Below are 22,172 nucleotides of genomic sequence, written 5' to 3' on the forward strand. Positions count from 1 at the left end.
TGGCCGGCCTCTTGGCGGGCTGCTTGCCCTTCGAAGGGCCCTGCCCCTTTTTAGGCCCCATACCCTAAGAAAGCAATGCAAAACTTAATTGAAATGAGTGGCGTCAGCGCCCCAGGCAGCACAGCAGCAGCCAACCAGCAATCCCTAGGAAGCAATCCAATCCACTCCCCCAAAGAAAGCCTAATGTGGTGGTGGTGGGGGGGGGGGCAAAGGGGAAAAGAAGCGCCCGGTTAAGGCCCAATAGCCCCAGCTACAAAGCACCAAGCCAACAGATGGCAGGCCCGACGATTACCAAAAGGCCGGGGCAGTGGAGGCCACAGGAAAAAAGGAACGCCGCCGCGCCTGGAAGCTTCGCTGCCGCGCGGCTGAAAGACAAGCCGCACACGCAGCGCAAAGGAAAAAACCGCCCGGAACTAATTAAAGACGCGCCGGCCCGCTCTCCGCCCCCAGCCCTCAACCCCGCCGATCAGCTGTAGCCGGGCGAGTGGGGGGGGGTGGAGGGCCGCTATGTAAACTACCGGCGAAGGGAAAAGAGGGGGGGGGTGCAGAGCGCCCTACGTCCCCCCGAAACGTCCGGCTCCTCACCAGCCGCTATAAAGCCGAGCGCAAGCCCACAACCCCCCTGAAAAAGGCCAGGAGGCCCGCAACAGACCGCCAAAGCGCCGAAAAACGGCGCCGCGCGCGATGCTCCTTCGTGCCCGACCAGACAGCGAGCAGACAGCCCGAAGACGAAGCGTCCCACGCCGGTCGCTTCCGCGCCGCTTCACTCGGCCTGGCCTAAGCCCGCACCCGGCCGAGTACAGCTCCAGCCGACGAAACCCTGGAGCAACTGCGCCACGAGGGGCCGGGCCAGCCTTAAAAGGCGGCCCGCCCCCAGGCCGTTGCGGGCTGAACCATTGTCTCCCTCCTGCAGGGGAGGCAATGAACGGCCCCCAGCCTAAGGCGGGCGTTTGCTCGCCCGGCTGGGAAGGGCCGAATTACCACCATCAAAGAAAATTATTACCTGACCATGGAATGATTAACTGAAACACAATGGATGGATATGTGCTTACAGATGTGTTGGGACTCACTAGATGAGGTTTGACCTTATAATTAACTCAGAATGGAGACTAGATTGCTCTCTGGGATATGTCAGACATTTTGACCTATGAAAATCCTCTTCCAGATTCAAGGAGGGATAGAGGGTGACATGTTGGAAAGAATAAACTGGCATGCAACCATTTTGGTAAAACATGTTTGCAGCTTATTTTATTTGCATACAGACAAAAGGAGCAATGGCATAACATGGGGATGGATTCAAGCATCGGACAGTAGGCAGGTGACCCCCTCCCCATGGGGATTAAACCACAGAGTGACAAGATCCTGGGACACACAGTGACTATCTGGTCCCCTTGCCACCTGTTGGTGTAAGACAAAAACAATGAAAAGATGATGCAATTCTCAACATATATATAAATATATTACAGTGCAAAATAATCAAACAATATAGATGACAAAAAGGGCAAAGGCAAAGAAATAGCAAAGACTGTTACTTCACCTATATTGTTTGATTATTCTAACTGTAATATATATGTGTGTGTTGAGACCTGTGGTTGTAAGCCAGCCAGCAGTCCCTACCTGAGCCTGCAGCTGAGTGGCTCCATAGCCCAAGACCTCTTATGGGAGCCCCCAAATTGGAGGAGGCAGGCATGTCGGCATAGCCTCCCTCCCAAAGGATCCTGATGCCAGAACTGCTAAGCTGTAACAGTACAAAGCAGACAAAGGTAAAACATGAATCATAACAATCCAAATATGAAGGGTGAGTGGGTGGGCAAGACATTGATCCAAGAAAACAGGCCGAGGACACATGTGGGCAAATAGCCCTTGGACTCCTGCAGCCCATGCCCACCCCTCCATGTGTAGCACATTGTCGGAAAACTGGCTTGCCTTCCTGCCTCACCAAGGGCACCATGTGGCCAATCCAATCTTCTTCCTGCCTCCCCCACCTCCTGAACCGCAAACAATTGTTAAGGTGAGTCTTTTGCCATGCCTCTGAGTACTGTTCACCAATGTGGCATCTGCTCCATGTTTCAGAAAAATAAACAAGGTCCTTGCCTAGTGGGACGTGATTGGCAAGTGGTTTTTTGCTTTGAAACAGCTGCCCCTGGAGGAACATGTAAACTGCAAGACTTCCTGAGGTACAGACTTTTTGTCTGAGACCAGGGCGCTTTTTTGAACAGGAATGCACAGGAACACAATTCCAGCTGACTTGGTGTAGGGGGTGTGGCTTAATATGCAAATGAGTTTCTGCTGGGCTTTTTCTATTAAAAAAACCCTTGTGTGAAACAGTGGTGACATCAGGGGTGTGGCCTAATATGCAAATGAGTTCCTGTTGGGCTTTTTCTGCCAAAAAGTCCTATCTGAGACAGAAGTAAATGTGTAAGTAACTGCAAACATGTAACATATTGAAAGGTCTGTCTTTCCAAAATGCTTGTGGTTTATGCAATCTTTACTAGTGCTCTGCTGATAAGGGATCTGACTAGCTGTGGTTTCTGTTTGCTTGCTTTTTAGTTTCTTGTGATACTTGGTAGGCAGAGGGACAAACATGTTGTTTTCTATCACTGGCATATAGGTTCTCTGATTAATTACCCAAAGTCCATGCTTTTCCTTTAGTGTCATTGTTTACTTTGTATTAACTGCTCTGCCTGAATAATATTCCGTCTTAACTGTAACTGAATGGTGATTCATTGGCCGCAGCCATTTCATAGTTTGAAAAGAGGAGCAGAGTTTTATGTCTAATTGCAACCAATATTTTTTAACCACAGTTAATACATTCTAAAATAACTGCTTGAACTTTCCCATCCAGTAGACAAACAGAATATTCAGTAGTGTCAATGCCAAGTTATATAAATGTGATCTCCAAATGAATTGCATGTAGAATTGCCACCACACGCACACACCCCGTATACACAAATCTTAATTTTGTGGTGACTGTACTAGATAGATTGGTCCTATTTACGGCAAATGGAACAGAATTCACAAATGTAGGTTTTTGATAACCTCTTCCTGCTGTGTTTGCTGTAACCCCAAAATTACTTAATTTAGGAATTTTTGGCTCTTGGTGACAAGGTTTCTGTGGGGATCATGTGTGAAGGGTGACTAGAAAAAATGGGGTCCTCTTTTGGCTCCTGGTCATTGGTTTTTGACTCAGTAAATTGTAAATTACCATACCTACTTTTATTCTTACTGCTCATTTCTGTTTTATTTTCAGTATAGCGGATTTTATTGTGATTTTTATGGTGGTTAGTACTGTATAATCTTATTCCAGAGATCACCTTGGGAAAATTTATACTGAAAGATGCTGGTATTAAATCATTTAAAGATATAGCTTTTAAAAAGCTATTGGCAACATTTCTAATATTTATCATCCCTGTTCTCATATAATTAAATTAGTAAGGCTTTAAATGGCCAACAGAAGAGGGTTGGGTTTTTTTTAGCTTTTTGGAAAGATTTATTTTGCCAAATTTAACTTGAAATTGGTACACCCATCATTGTTCCTAACTGACCTTTGTTTCCATTTTAACCATATAAATCAAAGATAAAATGAAAAATTGAGAAAGCAAGCTTTTCTGTTTATTTCTATTGAATATTATAGTTTCAAAAAATGTCATTTTGGAACTGAATTTTCCAAATTTTCCTCTAATTAAAACATCTTAAGTGAAAAAATTTGAAACCACTTAGACAATATTTAGATTCAATATTATTTGGCTTTTATTTGGAAATGGCTAGAAGGCTGAGTTGACTCACGGGCATTTATTTACTTACTTTGAATTTATATCCTGCCCTTTCTGTAAGAGTCAACTCACCAGCATTTAAACTTTAAATCTCTGCTGAGTTGACTCTGTGATGAGCCCCGCAACCACCATCAAATACTTCATACCCCTTTTTCCTTGGAGATCATTTTCTTTTCCTGAGTCAAACCCCACCTTCCTGGGGTGCTGCAGTTGAACTAAGTATCCAAAAGGTCCCCTAGGCATCCTCTCTAACATCCAGAGGTCTGCTTCCAGACCCCACTTTGCTACTGTCACAAGCAAGCCCCCCTTTTTGTTTTCTCCATCCTGCGAAAGCACCTTTCTGGGGTGCTGAGGACCCTGTTCTTTCACTGCTCACACTTTCTGGCCTTCCTCTACCACCATCAAGGATCAACTAGCTCGCACAACCCCCACAACCTCCCTCAAATTTCCCCATATACCTTTTTATTTGTGGATCAATTCCTCCCCCTGGGTTAAACCCTGCCTTCTTGGAGTGTTGCAGTATCCAAAAGGTGCCCCTGGGCATTCTCTCTAATATCTCTCTAACTTCTCCCCTGGCAAATGCACCTTTCAAGGGTGCTAGTTGCACAGCACTCAACAAGCACACCCACTACCCATTAGTCAAGGAATTAAAGTTTAAATGCTTGCTGAGTTGACTTGCAGAGTCATGCCCCCACAGCAGCATGGCTCAGTGAGTCAATTTAGCAAGCATTTAAACTTTAGATTCCATTTGCATTATACCCTATGGCAGGGGTGGGGAACCTTTTTTCTGCCAAGGGCCATATGGATATTTATAACATCATTTGCGGGCCATAAAAAATTATCAATTTTAAAAAACAGTGCTCCGCCAAGGGAGAACGATTCAGGTCGGCAAAATTAATACACATAATTGTTTTTCTATTTGAAGCCATGTGGGGAGAGCCTAATCCGGCACATACACACGGCCCACTGCCCTAGACAAATGCATAGGTCCAGGGTTTTTTTGTAGAAAAAGTCCAGCAGGAACTCAGTAGCATATTAGCATATTAGGTCACACACTCATTAGCATATTAGACTACTCCATCTGGGATAATCAAGTGCAAACTGAACTGTGCCAGTAACTTCCAGGCCCTGCAGCAATTCTGGCCAGCCAGCCAGGCCCCAAAGAGGCTGCTGCACAGTACATCTGGGTCCTGTGATCCCTGCCTGGCCCTGGGGAGGCTGCTGGCTAGCCAGGACCCAGAGAGGCTGCCACATGGCTTGATTATGCCTAACAATCCCTGAGGGCCACACCAAGTGACCTCGAGGGCCGCATATGGCCCTCAGGACAGAGGTTCCCCACCCCTGCCCTATGGGGACAGTCCCCATAGGGTATAATGGAGCTGAATAAACTTGAGTTCCCCAAATATTTACCCAGATCTCAATACAAAACCAACAGTGGTATTCGGGAACATTTGGGAATACTCATTTTTTTTTGGTCCAATGGACCTGAATTGGGGGAGGGGAAATTGTTTTGCCCTTGAATGACGCATACTTCTTGACATTCACTTCCATGACTCATGTGGCATAATAACTGATCTAACCTTTAATTTACATAGCAAATGCTTTGATGCTAAAAATATTAGAAGTAAAATATTTGCTTTAATTCCTGGATAGGCTGAGAGCTTAGTCTGATGTTATAAAGTTTTGAGGCTCTTGAAAGAGATAAGTTAAACTAAACTAAGTAAAGTTCTCACAATGATGTGGAACTTCCTTTGAAAATTGGCCAGAAAGTTCCATTAATTACAAACAAAGTTGTGCTATTGCTTTCAGATGTGAGTGACAGGGATTTTTTCCATTCAGACTACTGATTATGATGTTTACAGACCAAAAGGTCTGGAACAGAACTACTTGAAGCATCACCTCCTTCTGTATGAACCTGCCAATCAAGATACTCTTCAGAGACCCCTCATTGTGGGCCCCTACTTTCTGAGGAAATGCGGGCAAAAATCAAAGAAGGGGACTTGTGACTAGCACCTGAAATCTAGACAGCCCTCTTCACTGAAATTCACTTGCCACACAATCTGTTTTGTTTTTAGGCACCAAGTGAAAAGTTTTTTAAGTTTCTAAAATCATTGGTTAATTGTTCCAGCTTCAGGAGTTTGTTTGTTTTTTAATTTCCTCTAGCCCTTATTGTTGAAGTGTTTTTTTTTCTTTTCCTTTTTGCTGATTTTTAAGCTGAATTTCATTGTGTGCTAGGCATTTAGGTGTTTATTTCTATTGTTTCTATTGCTTCTTTGTATATTTTATGCTGTTGTCTTTTATAGTTTATACAAATAAGGGGCTCACAAGGAACTTGCAGGGGATAGCCATCCCATTTCCCTCACCATTGCTTCCACTGTCATTCCTTCTCTCTGTTTCTCCACCCCCCATTTCAGCTATCACTATAGTCATCCCTTCACCATCTCGCCATATTGCCCTTCCTTCTCTCTCTGTCTCTTTTCCCTCATTTCAGCCATGGCTACTATCATTCCCCCCTCACTCTTGCAGCTACTGTCATTCCATCTCTCTGTTTCTGTTTCTTCTATTTCAGCCATGGCCACTGTCATTCCTCCTCTCTGTTTCTGTCTTTTTTTTCCCATTTCAGGTAATGTCCCCCGCCCATGCACACTATTGTCATTCTTTCTGTTTCTCTCTCTCTCTTTTCCCCATTTCAGTCATGGCCAATGTTATGCCTTCTCTCTGCTGTCTTTTCTTCTCTTTCACTTCATCCATTATGTCAGTCCTTCTCCTCCCTACATTCCTTTTCTCCTGCCCCTCTGCCCCTCATCCATCTGCCTGCCTGTATTGTATTCCAGAATTCGGAGAGGGGGGGGCTCCTTACCTGCTTCCCTCCTCAGTCCTCTCCCCACAAGTACTTATGGTTCTCTGGAGGGCTGCTGTCTTTTTGGCTGCCCTGATGCCCTGCAGCCACTTTAGCTTTTGCTGCAGATGGTGTGTGTTCCCTTCCCCATCCAACCTGTCCCACTGCTGCCACCTTCCCTGGGACTCCCCTAGCCTCTGCTTGTCTTCATTACAGCTGGTGGGTACTCCTCTGTCTTGTTGCTGCCACTTCAGGACTTTGTAGCTTCTCCAGGTGTCTTCCCACCTCTCTACTCCTGGAGGCTGCTGCACTGTGGCTGCCTCATCTTCACCTACTGCCTATTTTTCAGTCTGAACTTTCTCTGGTCACCTCTGCCACTCCTAGCTGCAATAATAATAATAATAATAATAATAATAATAATAATAATAATAATAATAATAATAATAATAATAATAATAATAATAATAATAATAATAATAATAATAAAATTATTCTTATATCCCGCCCTCCCCCGCCAAAGGCGGGCTCAGGGCGGCTCACAGGCATGGAATTCCATGATTCAATAAAACAATACAGTACAAACAGCAATTTTAAATATAATCAATTACATAATAAATTAGTTAAAATAGATAAAATAGGTGCTAAATTACTATGAGTCATAATATCCACAAGATGGCTGGATGGCTACACATCAGTTTAGCCAGGTTCTGTTTCAAAGGCAAGCTGGAAAAGAAATGTTTTGCAAGCCCTGCGGAATTGATTCAGGTCCCGCAGGGCTTGTACCATCTCTGGAAGATGATTCCACCATCGAGGGGCCATTGCTGAGAAGGCTTGCTCCCTGGTTGTCTTCAATCTAGCCTCTCTTGGCCCAGGGATTGTTAGAAGATTTTGAGAGCTGGATCTCAGTGCTCTCTGGGGAACATATGGGGAGAGGCGGTCCCTTAGGTAGGCAGGTCCTCGGCCATATAGGGCTTTAAAGGTGATGACCAGCACTTTATAGCGAACACGGTACACAACCGGCAGCCAATGCAGATCCCGCAGCCCAGGCTGCACATGTTCCCACCGTGGTAGTCCCAATAGCAGCCTGGCTGCCGCGTTCTGGACTACCTGAAGTTTCCGTGTTCGGTATAAGGGCAGCCCCATGTAGAGGGCATTGCAGTAGTCTAGTCTCGAGGTGACCGTTGCGTCACCTCTGCTCTGTGTTGCCTTCTGAGAGTCCTGGTGACTAGAGTTGGTCTCACTCCTCTACTGGCACCCAAGGTTCCTTCCAGCCTGGCCATCTCTCACCCTTAAAAGAGACAATGATTACTCCTCCCCACCCCATTGCAGCACTACTGCTTGAGTTGTCTGAGGGACATTTCTGAGCAAATGCAGGCAGAAGTTCCCTATTTTTAAGCTTTGTAGTACCCTAGCCTTTTTTTCTTACTTTCAGATTTTTCTGCAACCCTGGGGAGAACCCCAAGTTTGCAGGAAAGACTTCAGTGTAAATGAGCCTAACACATGGATTTAGCTATCCACAGATTTGACTACTAGCTTTAACTGAACATATTGAAAATGTTTTATTGAAAGAGTGGGATCTAAGTATATTTCTTAAAAAAACATATAATTGTATTAATAATGGCAGCCCCCTAACAATATAGCATTCTCAGCATTCTAAAGGTGACAAGGTATTTGTTTTTTCTTTGAGTTGTCCTTCTGTCAAACCAGCTCATCGAGCAGTTTACTTCCTTTACGTGCTTGAATCTGTTGCCTGAAACAATTGGCTGTAGTACAGTCATCAATAAATTGCTCCGTATCTCTAAAATTTGTATGAATCACAAAGATTCAGCAAGAATTTGAAGAGGATTTCTTCTCTCGACATTTTGTTCAGCATGTCAAAACCACTCTGTAATCAGTGTGCCCTAGAAATAGCTTTTGTGTTCACGTTGGCAGGATTCAAATTCTTAAAGAACCATGAAAAATGAAGTTGATTGATATGACTTCGCATGGTTGAAATGAGAGGTTCTTTTTGTCATTGTCAGTTTGATTGACCAGAAAAGCTGCAGAATTAATGTATCTGAAAGCTGGTCTTTCTCACAAAAGGAATAAGCGGTAGGCATAGCATAAATGATTTTTCCCCATTGTTCTAAAAGTCTAGGATTTTTTGCATTAAAATAACTGCATTCTTATTTCTTTATAACTGCATGATTTTTGTTTAGTTTTTTTTTTAAAAAAAACAAAACAGGAACAGATTGGTCTTTCAAGTTACTAGAAAAGTTCCTGTGAGCTGCTGCTGTGGAGTGATAGTAGAGGCCAGAAGCAGGCTGAGTTGAGCCCTAGAGGTTAATGGCTGTGCCACAGGTTCTAGTCAACTTGGACCTGGCTGGCAGCAGTACAAGAGCAGGCAATGTATGATCTTCCTAATCAGTGTTGCGACAGCATGGATCTGGGCCAAGGAAGAAGGTATTAGCCTTGGCTTGCTTCTGGGACATTTTCATGTCTCAATCCGCCCTTGTTCTTCCACAATAACAAATGATGTTTTCAGTGTTGTTGGCAGTGATAAAGAATGAGACATCTTTGAAAGTACTCTCTTTCCAGGCTATAATTGTGACACATTTGGATAGAAACTAGGAAAAGTAATACATATTTTTAAAAATAGTTTATCACTGAAAGATCGTGCATTTGTAATTTACTATATTTCACCATCAAATGGAAAATATAGCAACTCTGTGCTCAAGCTGAAGCCCTTGAAATCTACCAATCTGTATACTACCATCTCTCTGGTAGCAGAGTGGGATTGCTTTCCTCTGGCTTCTTCGCATGCAAATCCATTTAAATATAGAGGTCTTGTGTATGGGGCCAATTGCATGAATCCTTTTCATCCAAATGTTGCCTTGTCTTAAATCTGGTTGATGATAGGATGAGAAGGAATCACACATTTCCCCTTTTCTCCATAGTATCTGTCTCCAAATTGTACTGGAGTGACATAGGATGATGTGATGGGGAGATGGTTCTCATATTGCTGTTGGGTAACTTATGTTGGTCCTTAAGGGTAGTCTAACCAGGAAACCCAGATGACTCCTTCACAAATAGCCTTCCAGACTTCCGGGATCTGTCATCTTGGCTTCAGAGTTGCCTGCAGATCTTCTCCCTGCGGTAACTCTGAGTCTGGCCGTTAGAGGGGTGTCACAGAGGTGATGCCCCCATAGGAAAAGCCTGGAGGGCTTTTTCTTTGGCATGGAAACTTCACGGGGGGGGGAGGGGGTCAGCAGCAACTGCCTTCTGTGGTCGTCATGTGTCCTGAAGCTCCGCTGCCATGAAAGCTGTATATCAGCAGAAAAAGAAGAACTCACGACTGCTTTTATGCTTTCACTTTCTCCAGTACATCTTTAAAGCAACATTTTTCCACTTCTAAAGCGATGACTCTACTTAACAAGTAGGTGTTTTTTCTAACTCTACCCCGCAATGGGTCACTCTGCATAACGACAAAAGATTAGCTCAAAGATCAGCTCAAAAGGCCTCAAAATGCTACGAGCAGTCTTAACTATTTAAACTGGATTTAATATAATTATTAAAATTGACCCGGACTTTAATTGGATATATATCAAAGAGATTATCAAGAATTTGCAATACGATCTGAGCACAAAGGAGATATATAGAAAAGAACTCTGTCTCTATTACCTGATTGTAACTGAAAGAATGCCTTCTAAAAGTTCAGTTGAAGCTGTTGTAGAATGGGGGCTAACAGGAGAGAAGTGAAAGTACAATCTGACCTAAGAGACTGAGTTTTGAATATATAATCTGATTTAAAAGACTGAGTTTTGATATGACACCGTTTAATGAAATGGCACATGGAAAAGATATTTGTGCAAATCTCAGATCTTTGAAGGAAGATTTTATCTCATGTACGCAGCTTCTTAGAGATTATTTTATGCTGACAGCTAATGATTTGAGGGAAGAAGATCCGACAGCTAATGAAATGGTAAATCTACAGGGGTCCAGTACTAAAGAGAGTAAATTGATGGCAGTGAAAGGGGAAGGGGAAACTGTTACTATGCGAAACAAACAAAGGAAAAATAAGATGGTCTCTTCTGATGCACTTTCAAAACTACCCCGGAAGTTAAGCTGCAGTAAAATCAAGTGGAGAAGGAAAAATGGCAATGAATTCTTCCCCCTGTGGTTGAGGGGGCATGTTAAGAAGAGAACAGCTGCACTTCAATCAACAAATTTGGATTTGGAAGGCCATCTGGAAAAAGGATTTTGGATTTTTTGCTTCTGCTTTGGTGAATGGCTGAACAAGGAACTCTGACTAAGAAGTGAAAGGTGATAGCAAAAGATAAACTGTGGATAAATGAGCTGCCTCGGATACAATTTGGGTGCAGAAATCAAAGGAACTTAAAAGTTTTTAATCCTTTGGAAGAACGACTCTGGAATCTGGGTTCTTTTTTTCCTTTCTTTTCCTGATGAATAAGCAAACATGTAACCATTAATAATGAATAGATGTTAAACTTTAAAAGAATAAGAGAGACCTTGAAGAAGTGATGTTAATGAGTGTAGTTAACATAATTCTCTTTTTAGTAGATGTATTGACAGTTTGCCTACTTAGTGAGACTCCTTTTAATGATGTACGCATAGGATCAAGAGTGAAAAGGCAGATAGCATAACTGCTGTGGAATTTGGTAGACTTGGTAATTTGGCAGACTTGCTTTTAATATGTTAGCAGGAGAAATGGTTTAAACGGAGATAGACAAAGCATTCAGTTGTATTTGATGTATCTCATGTAATTTGCTATGAACAAAGAAATGATTTTCATGTGCTTCTTTTATTAAGGATTTTGTTAAATCATCAACTTAATTTGTGCTTATTATAGGCGTAAGTTAAATTAGATAAATTTGATGTTGAGACAGTCTTGAAAGAAAAAATCTTTTTTATTAACTGGTTATATTTAATTTGTGTTTAAGAAGAACTGTTTAGATTTACATCGCTTCACTAGTTTATTAAAAGAATTATTCTTTATTTTTTATTCTGGTAAAAGAAGAAAGGAAGGTAATATTTAAGGAGATATACTTGTAGGTAGAAAGATTTGAGCATTTTATTGGGAGGTTGCTATATTTGTACTGGTTTCTGTTTTTGTTTTTTTCCACTCTGGAAAGGCCCTTTTTCCCTCTTTCCCCCTTTTTTTATATATCCTCTGCAATGCTTCTTTTTTGTAGGTTAAATCAATGAAACTTTTTAAAAACCACAAATGGCCTTCCAAAATTAGTTAAAACCTTTCTTTTACAGAAGGCCATCAAGGGGGCTGACTTTTAACTCCCAGTTTTTTAAAAAAATAATAATAATAGTGGTTTATCCTGTTCTGGTTTCTTTTGCTGCTTGTTTCTCTGGATTCATGATTATTATTGTTTTTAAGATATCAGTTCAAATTTTACTGGAACTTGAGCCTTTTTTTCCTTTGGCTGTCTTTAAGAATGTTCCTGGTTTGTGGTTGTTTTACTTTTATGCTACTACTTTACTGTCCATTTTTAAACTGTTCCTTTTAAAACTATTAATCACATTATAAACTATTAATCTCACAGTAAGCTCACTATAAAAGGAAGCAGGAAGTTAATTGTAAGTAGCCACAACCCGGTAAAATTATACTGTGATCTTCCAAAATGGGCAGAATCTTAACACAGAAAATTATTGGGATTTTGGTAGAAGACAGGGAACACTTTGGGGGGGGAGAGAAAAGGAGTTCTAGTACCATTTAAGAATACATCAATGAAATCTTCCCTTTCTCCTTGAATCATAGTTCCATTCATAATTAACAAATCATTCCATTCATAATAAACTAATTGTCTTTAGTCTTTCTTCATCATCTTTACATACACACTTGCTTCAGCATCCTAAGAGATTTTCCAACCACAGTTTAAGTTGTATTGGCTGTACCTAAGAAAACCATTTCAGCATTGTTAAAATGATGACAACAACCTGATTTTTTTTTTTTTTAAAAAAACAGAATCTGTACTTGATCTTCCACCTCTTGTTGCCATGACTCCCAGATAAAATGGTTCACATGTTTTTCCCTAAGGACAAGCCAACAACAGAATACATTCCAAGGACATTACACTGGCTATGTATTTTGTTTCTGGAATGTACAATGCTTTTCAGAAAAAATCATGTCAATAAAGTTCTTCCAGATTTTGTTCAAGAACAAAACATTGAATCTTTTAAAAGTCCTTTTATGCCAGTCCTTTTCAACCTATCTATTAATCTTAATGCTGTCTTTTTTATAGCTATTCTTACAGTGTTTCTTGCCAAGTTGCAAAGAAACATCATTGACACTAAATATATGTATCATTATATATCTGCATAGCCTTTGGTGAAAAATTATTTTAATAAGTCTTCATCAATAATTATGACAGTTCCAGAGCTGGCTAAAGATTCCTAAAAAAAACACATAATCTTTGCAAAGAAGCAAGAATTTTGCACAGACGGGAAATAACCAGAACTGCCAAAAGCTTCTTCAGATCCCCAGACAATTTTCTTCTGAGCCCCCCCCCTACGCACACACACTCCAAATATCATGAGAAAACAAGTTATGCTACTTGCTGTTAGTGTGAATAAGTTGGAAACTGAGCACCATATTTTTATGCTCTTCACAATCATATCCCACCTTTCCTCAAAAGAGCTAAAAGCAACATATACCCCACTATTTTATCCTTACAACAACCCTATGAGGTAAGTTAAACATTGAATAGTGAGTGGTTCAATGTCTCATTACTCCCTTCCTTCCTTCTTAATTTATGCTCCTCCTCTTAGTGTCCTTGGATCCCATAAGCACATTATTAAAATTCCCACAGTCCTCTTTTTGTGAATACTTCCCTAATGTTGGGAACTACCTATTTTAGAAAGTCATTAACTTAATATTTAGCATAACTATCTTCTCACCGTGTCATTTTCATTATCATCCTTTATGGCCGATACGATAGTATATAAAGTAGATAATTATATTCAGTCTACTGCATGTGCCAAACCTGAGACTATATCAATAGCTGGCATTTTCCAAATCCATGCACAGATGAATCAGCTGTGACCCTGTGCCTATCTCACAGCAATTTTATTTCATCAATAACAACTGAGATAATATTCTATTTCTTTACATAAACTGTGTCATGGGTGCTGGGGACCCTGCAGAGGAAGACGAGTCTGCCGAGGAAACTGTACCCCTGCCACCTGCACCAGTACCCCTGCCTCCTGCTGAAGAAGATCCCAGCCCCCCTGCCTCACCCTCTCGGGTGGCTCGTGTGCATGACCGCCTCCGTCAGGACCTCAGGGATCGGAGGAGGGCGGCACGCTCACAAGCAAGACGCTCCCTGAGTCCTGAGTTTTGAGAGGATTCTGGCCCTCCTAAGAGCAAGGATGCTTGAGTTGTAACAGGATCCTGGCTGCCTCCCAGAGCCAGCAATTAGCCCAAATGGGCAACAGCCAGCAGAGGGCTATATAGCTGTGGGCTTTGGGAGGAGGCTTTGTGGAAGCAACTAGTCATCTCCCTGACGTTCTAGCATCCACTCCGGCTTGACTTTGGTTCCTGACTTTGGCTTTTGACTTCTGGACTCCCTGACCTTGGCTTCTGGACCTCGGACCTGCGATACTTGCACAGCGATTTGGATTTGGCACCTTGGACACTCCTGCTTGCTGGCTACAGACCTTGGACTGCCTCTGGACTTTGCCTGACCCAGCCCCAGCCGTGACAAACTGCTGTCTTCAGGCAGTCAATTAGAGATGTGGTCTGAACCAGTATGTATAATACTAGTGGCTCAACAGCAGATGCTGTCTGAGCTCACTGCCCTTGGTCCACTGCCTGCTGTATATTTTAAGAATAATCTTGCATGTACATGCACTTATCTGTTTGTAAGAATGAGCCGACATATGTTCATTTTACAAAGGAAACTAGGGACTAACACCTGTATACGTATATATGGTTTCAATCATATATTTGGCTGTTCATGTGCTTAATGTAATCTGAGAATTACTCAATGGACTTATAAAAGGGGAAAGTGCACACTGCACACTAAGGGTCCCCTATTGTTTTGAGCCTGTGGGCATCTTTGGAATTTTGAGAGAAGGTGGAGAGCACCACCTTAAAATGTCTGCCATAAGATGTGGAGCCAAATGTGATGCTTCCCTCTTCACTTTGCCAGTGGCCCTGCCCACTTTCTATAAAAGCTCAGTGGGCACCAGGGAAACTACCATGGCATTAGAGAACCCTGATGAATACAAATTGTACATGTTTGTTGTAACGTGAAAAAGTCTGGAGAGAGTGGGAGAATTAGTTCTTCTGGCTCCTTGGGGAAAGGTGGCAGACAGATGTGAAGGCTGGATTGAAAAGGGCAAGACAGAAGATGCTGCCACCCCCATATGGCTTACAAATAATATCTTCATCAATTATTGATTTTTAAAAAGACAAACTAGAGACATAGCAACCACTTAAAATATATGTAAGACATACTTCAAACCAGAAGCAGACAATAAAACAGCTAGAACAATAAAAATAAATAAAAGTCTGGGTAAAATGAAATGATTTCGTTTGATGCCTAAGTATTCCAAAGGCAAAGTGCCACCATAGAAAATTTACCACCCACATCACCTATGAAGGCCAGAGCACATAACAGGTTTTGGAAGTCAGATTCTAACAAATAGACTGGAAGCAGTCCAGCAGTCCAGAGACAGTTCTTGAGTAATTGAAGTGCTTAAATGTTTTTAATACCATTTTTAGAGGTGTGTGGAAATGAAACCACAATTAGTAGGCCAGCCCCATAGCCAGGATTTGAAGAACTGGGGGGCCCTGATTTTTTTCAGGGGGCACATAGTGGCCCCAACCTCCATGGCCTTCTTTCCTACCACCGCTGAGGAGGAAAGCTGCCAGCTCGCTGCCATACAGCCTCCCCCCTCCCCACAGTTGCCCCAAGGTGATCCCTTTCCACCCCTCTTCCAGCAGCTCTGGTGGGGAGCCACTCAGAGGTTTAGATATGTGCCACACAATCTCCTGCCCTTACCTGTAGCATGATCCAGCTAGGCAAGCCCGGCGGGATGGGGGGGGGGGGGGTTGGAAGGCGCCACCAAGTCGCAGCTGACTTCTAGGGCTACAAGACCTCTGATTCAGATTTCTTCCTGTCGGAGGGCGAGCCGAGGCTGCCCAAGCGCAGCTTCCTCGCTTGAGTGGCCAGCGAGACCAGGCCTGCAGGGAAACATCACCCTTCCACTGATCCTCAGCCCCAGACTGCAGCCAGGACCTCCAGCCTACCCTACCCCACACTGTCCGGCAGAGAAAGCCTGCAATGGAGCCATCTGCTCCCTACCCTCGCCGCCCCACTTGAGGGCCAGAACAGCCTCTTCTTGCAGGCGCCCTCTAGACCAACGTCAGCCCAACACGGAGCTTAACTTTCAGTCCTGGGCGCTGAAAGTGCCCCGCTGTTTCTGCTTGCTGAGGGGTCAGAGATTTCTTCCAGCCCCTAAGGATGCAGAAGCAACTCAGAGCTTAGCTTTCAGTCCTGGGCACCGAAAGTACCCCCTTGTTTCTGCTTGCTGAGGGGTCAGAGAATTCTTCCGGCCTCTTAGCAAGCAGAAGCAACTGTGTATGATCACGTCCCCTAACAAGCAGAAGCAACAGTGTGTATGATGATGGCAGAATGGAGAAGTATGCAGCCGAGGCACTGGAGGCTGGTTAGGGGGCCCAAGTCAGGGGGCCCCCGCCTAGCAGTCAGGGGGCTGTTCCCCCACAGGCCCCCTCATAGCTATGGGCCTGTAGTAGGCTTTTAGTCCCCCTATCATTGACAGCCCTGCCTTCTGCCCTGGTGGTCCCAATGGGTACCAGCAACCACTGGTCAAAGGACTACCTAGACTACTTGTGCATGAGGTGTATAATCTTTTAATGCCTCCCTCTATTTTTTTTTATAAATTTGCCGTAAAGTCTGACATATGGCAACCTCATAGGGTTTTCAAGGCAAGAGATATCCAGAGGTGGTTTGCCATTGACGAGATCAGGCTATCCATGTCAGGGCTCCTCCTCTATACGACAAAATTATTTTCAACAACAACAGCAGCTAGAAAATAGATTCTGGTGGGTAGCTGTATTGGTTTGAAGTAGCAGAAAAAGTTTGGTCTTAAAGATGCCACTGAACCCATACTATGTTTCAGTGAAAAGAAATGCAGGCAGTGTAAAAATATTTTATTTAATTTTGTATATATAATCATGCAAGTGAAAAAAAAAATCAAATTCAAACATGTTATTCCATCATGAGAGCCAGTGTAGTGTAGTGGTTAAAGTGTCAGACTAGGTTCTGGGAAATCCAGGCTTTGAATCGCCATGGAAGCTTTCTGCATGACTTTGGGTCTGTCACTCTCAGTCTACCCTTGACCTGGACAGCCCCAGGATAGCCTGTTAGAAGCTAAGCATGGCTGACATGGAAGCATGCAATGGCAAACTGCCTCTGAACATCTCTTGCCTTGAAAACCCTATAGGATCATCATAAATCAGCTGAGACTTGATGACAAACACACACACACACACAAAACCATGTTCTGAGCAAACATTTAAGAGGGCTTCTGTTCCCCATTTTGAAGCCCAAGTAATGACCATCTGTAATGGAAAAAAACACACACAGGCAGGTAGCAGGCACATATAATTTCAATCTCCTCGCTGCCCCCCATGTAATGGATCACAGCATAGCATCTCTACCAGCACATACTGGAGACACACAGCCATGCATAATTCCAATTTCATTGCTGCCCACCACTTACTTGAGAAGTAGACATACTTAAATTATTAAAGCCCTGCAGAAAAGCTGTATCCTCCCTGTAGAACAAATGGTAGCTGCCACTGGGATCTGACAACAAGAAGGCAGAGCCCACCTTCAAAGCCTATCCAGGGAATTGTATTAACACCCACCCTGCAAGGTTGCCTTATAACAGACTAATTACTAATACAAACTGTGGTGGAACAGTCAGGTTTCTGGACTAGCTTTGAAACATAGAGAGCACAACTTACAACAGTTTTATAAGTAAAATCAGGCCTTCAATTCAGTAGGAGCTCACAGGAACACAGCTCCTGAACCTTTCTGAGGCCCCCCTCCTCCTCCACACCTACCTACCTTGTCCATTGAATAGTAAGTACAGCTGCATAACAATCCCTGGATTAGGAGAATGGGCAGCCAGCCAGTCACCAGGATCTTTGCCACACCCCCAGCATCCCTCATTAACCCCTGGAGAAGCCTGTGCCATCCTTTCTCCACTTATGTGATTTTGGGTGGCAGGTGGTTTGCTGGCCTTTTGACTGGGGGGAAGGGGGCAGCCAAGGAGAGTCCAGGTGAGTGAGGTCTGCTTGGGCTGGCTGGAGATCACCCAGAGCTCTCCTTTCTTGCATTAGGTTGCTTTTGGCTAGTGGGGGTGGGGGTGGCATATTCTAATGAGTTGTGCTAATGAGCTCCACCACCTATATTTCTATAAAACAACCCCAGAGTAAAATAAACAATGTATTGGTGTGCCCCATATTACAAAAAAGACTAAGACTTGTGGGAAGGGAAAACAAAAGCCTATTCTTAACCAGATTACATAGAACATAATTACCCAGAGTTTCCATAGGCAGGCATAAGGACATTTGTACAGAATTTTCTTAGCATTCAGCCAGGCACCACATCACAACATGAAGACAGCAGAGCTCTGTCCAGAGCATAACATGAAAATGAAGGAAGACCTGGAGTGATTCCTCACCAACATTTGCTCCTTCTCCCTGCACTGACTCAAGCGATGGATTCCCCACTAGTTGCTCCGCGGGCACCACTTACATTGCGGCTTCTTCCTATTACCATCGCAGCAACAGGTTTTTTGGAGTTTTCCAGTTGCCACGATGGGAATTGAAAGTAGCCCCAAAGCAAGAGTCACTGCAGAATGACTGATCAGTAATCAATGGCTTGTGCTAATGCAAGGAGAAGCATGGGGGTGGAAAAAAATGGTGGTGAGGAATCACTCTTAGTCTCCCCATAGCATGAAGACTAAGGAAGAACTTAGACTCAAAAAGGGTCTTTGCATAACTAAAATTTATGCTACTTCTAATTAGTTGTCCATCCTTCCGAGGTTGGTAAAATGAGTTCCCAGCTTGCTGGGGGAAAAGCGTAGCTGACTGGGGAAGGCAATGGCAAACTACCCCATAAAAAGTCTGTTGAGATGCGACATCATCCCAGAGTCGAAAACGACTGATGCTTGCATAGGGGACTACCTTTTTTTTAATTAGTTGTTGGGGCCCATAGCAACCAATCAAAGTCTGCATAGATGATGCAATTGCTAGATAATTACCCTCCAATTAAGTGATCTAAATGTGGCCTGAGAACTTGCTTTTACAATTGCAACACAACTTCTGACTAAGGAGTTAAGGCTGCAATTATGCCAACTCCCACAGGTGCACTAGATAGTGACAGGCCACATTCCTTGTTATCTCTTAGAAGGTACCACAATTTTATTACCAACAAGAGGCCTATCTAGATGGTTAAAGAGACAAGGCCTCTTGACCACTTACAGTCAGGGTCTAATTGTCTCTCTAAATATCTCTCCCAACCTTTGACGGTGCGCCGCTGAAGGCGGCGCAGCGGGTAAAGAGCTTGGGTGTTTTACTGGAGCCTTCATTATCAATGGAGGCCCAGATAACAGCCACTGCCAAGTCAGCATTTTTTCATCTGAAGCGGGCGAGGCAGTTGGCCCCTTTCCTAGAGCGCCGGGACCTAGCAATGGTGATCCATGCGACGGTCACCTCAAGATTGGACTACTGTAACGCCCTCTACATGGGGCTGCCTCTGTGCCGGACCCGGAGATTGCAGCTAGTGCAGAATGCGGCGGCCAGGCTGCTGCTTGGCCTCCCAAGATGGGAGCATATACGGCCGGGGCTACGCAAACTGCACTGGCTGCCGATTGTATACCGGGTCCAGTACATAGTGCTGGTGATTACCTTTAAAGCCCTATATGGCCGAGGACCGACCTACCTGAGGGACCGTCTCTCCCCGTATGAGCCCCAGAGAGCACTGAGGTCAGTAGGTAAAAACAGATTGACCACCCCTGGGCCAAAAGAAGTTAAACTTCGGACTACCTATGCACGGGCCTTCTCTACCGCGGCCCCTTCCTTGTGGAATCAACTCCCAGAGGAGGTGCGGGCCCTGTGGAACCTTGATCAGTTCCGCAGGGCCTGCAAGACCACCCTTTTCAAACAGGCATTCATGAACGGCTGACCAAGTCCACAAAGAAACATCAAAATGGTCCAGTCTGGAGATCCGCCATCATTACACAAACTGACAGGCATAGCGTCGATTAATAATGGTACTGTCAGATCTAACTTAATGTTTTTAGACTTAGTAACTGTTTTAACTAATGTATTAATCGGTTTGGGGTTAATTTAATGTTTTGTTAAATGTATTGTTATTTTGCTGTTGTTAGCCGCCCTGAGCTTGGCGGGGGAGGGCGGGATATAAATAAAATTTTACTTACTTACTTACTTAATTCAGTAACTAGGGATTCTGAAGCCAGAATCACTACACCATTCCAAACATCTACAAAGCATTTTTGAGAGCTAGGAGCCTTTGTATTAACTTTTACTAATGTTAGTTAAAGTATCACAAAATAGTAACTCCAAGCTTCACAAGACTGGATGTTAAGAAGACTGGATCACACTACTAGAAGATGCCTCTATCCTTTACTGTTTCCAAAGGATTAAAGTCAAACCTCTACAGCAGAAACTGAAGCTGGAGAGGAGACATTTTTGGAAGCCCAGCAGAACCAGTGCAATGTACAGTGCCTTGCAAACCCAGTGCCATTGTGTCAATGTCAGAGCCTTGCAAACCCAGTGCCATTGTGTCAATGTCAGCTGCTGTCAAGCTCAGAAACACAGTCCAAATGGAGAGGGGCTGGAGACTCAGCAGAACCAGAGAAATTTACATTGCCCAGCAAACTCACTGCCTTCTATTCAGAATATTAACAAAAGTTTGATACAATACTACTCTTAAGCCATTTCTAGCAACCAGCAGCAACGCTGCTAGGCTGTGGGAACATATTTGCCTCCCTGGAAGGGAAGGGAGGACTTTTGCGGTCTGTTTGGGTGCACTGTGGAGGGGGCGGGGCTTTGCCACACTAACGGCAGGACCATCCACCCTCTATCTCAGTCCATGACAGAAGCTCAGAGGAATAGGAGCGCTGTGTGCTGGCTCCTGCTTTTTCTTGTATTTTTCATTGCCGTGGACTGCGAGGATTGTTGGGAGTATTTGTTCACTCTGGGCCTGTCTGCATTGTTTAGGCGAATAAGGGCCGGGGGGAGAGTTTTATTTACTCCTGCTCGGGCCCCCTTTTGTCAGTTTCCCTTATCAGCGATCAGATCACTAATAAGGTGGGAAGGCATGGCTCTTCAGTGGCGGTGACAGCTTCTCCAGGCTCCATGGCATTGGCCCGAAGACCAGCCTTGCTTTCAGGGGTGGTGGTGTTCTGTGGATGTGGGGAGAGGAGCTCTAGACAACAGCCTGTGTTGCCCCTCCTTTTTTCCCAGTTTCGATCCTATGCCCCCCCCCTTTTTTTTGCTTAAGATCTGTGTTCCAGACTTCCGGTTTCGGCAACGCGTTCTTAGGAGTGGCTCGGACCGGCGCATCCAGAGCTGCTTCTAAATCGGACTGTTTGAGGGGTCCCCCATGAAGGGTGACTTGATTCTGGGACCCAGGAAGGGTCCTAGAAGGCAGGGAACTTGAGCAGTTTAACAGGGGAGACAGCGGAGGTGGCTGCCCCCAATCCCGCTTGCTTCAAGCCTCACTGTTCTGATCGCCATTTTTAAATGGCTTGAGGGTCGACTGCTGGCTTCTTCCTTTCCCCTTTCTGATCTAAGCGACTCTGCAGTAACAAGACAAGCTGCATCTCTACTATTATGACTGTAAGTGTTCTTTTTTCTTTTTGCTGATTTCTAAGCCATTCTTCTTGACAAGCAGGAAAATGGAGAACTGGGGCTGAAGTGGAATTCAAGTGGAGGCAAAAGATTGAGGAGGGGGGGGGAACTCTCCTTTTCCTTCTCCTTCAAGGCTTCTAAAAGTTTCTGCCTATCTTGGTGATACCTATAATACCTGCATGAGGAGAATTACACCAATCCTTAAACAAAGAAGAGACTTGATGGCTGAACTTAATTGATTTGTTTTAAACTCCCTTCTGGAGAAAAAGATCTGACTTTGGGGAAGTTGTTTGTAAGTATATACGGATGTGAAATATAGCTGGCTTAAGAAGCAATTTGATGCTTAAACTGAAGGGCTCTGAATAAATTTATACGAGCTCCAATTTGACTTTTAAATTCTAGTGGGCATTGTATATTGACCCATAAAACATAACAGGATTCTTGGTTGAAAGAAGAATATTTGTGCCAATGTCTAAAGTGGATTATAATTCCTTGATGTTGGATGTTATGGATATAACCCTTTAATTTCGCTTTTACTTTTTTCCTTTCTTTTACTCATGGTCTGAATATTTTTGATACGGTTTGAATATTTTTGGCTTTGGATTTATTTTTTCACTCTTCCTCTCTTTGCTTA

Source organism: Heteronotia binoei, chromosome 3 (genome assembly GCF_032191835.1).
Source record: "Heteronotia binoei isolate CCM8104 ecotype False Entrance Well chromosome 3, APGP_CSIRO_Hbin_v1, whole genome shotgun sequence".
Classification (NCBI taxonomy): domain Eukaryota; kingdom Metazoa; phylum Chordata; class Lepidosauria; order Squamata; family Gekkonidae; genus Heteronotia; species Heteronotia binoei.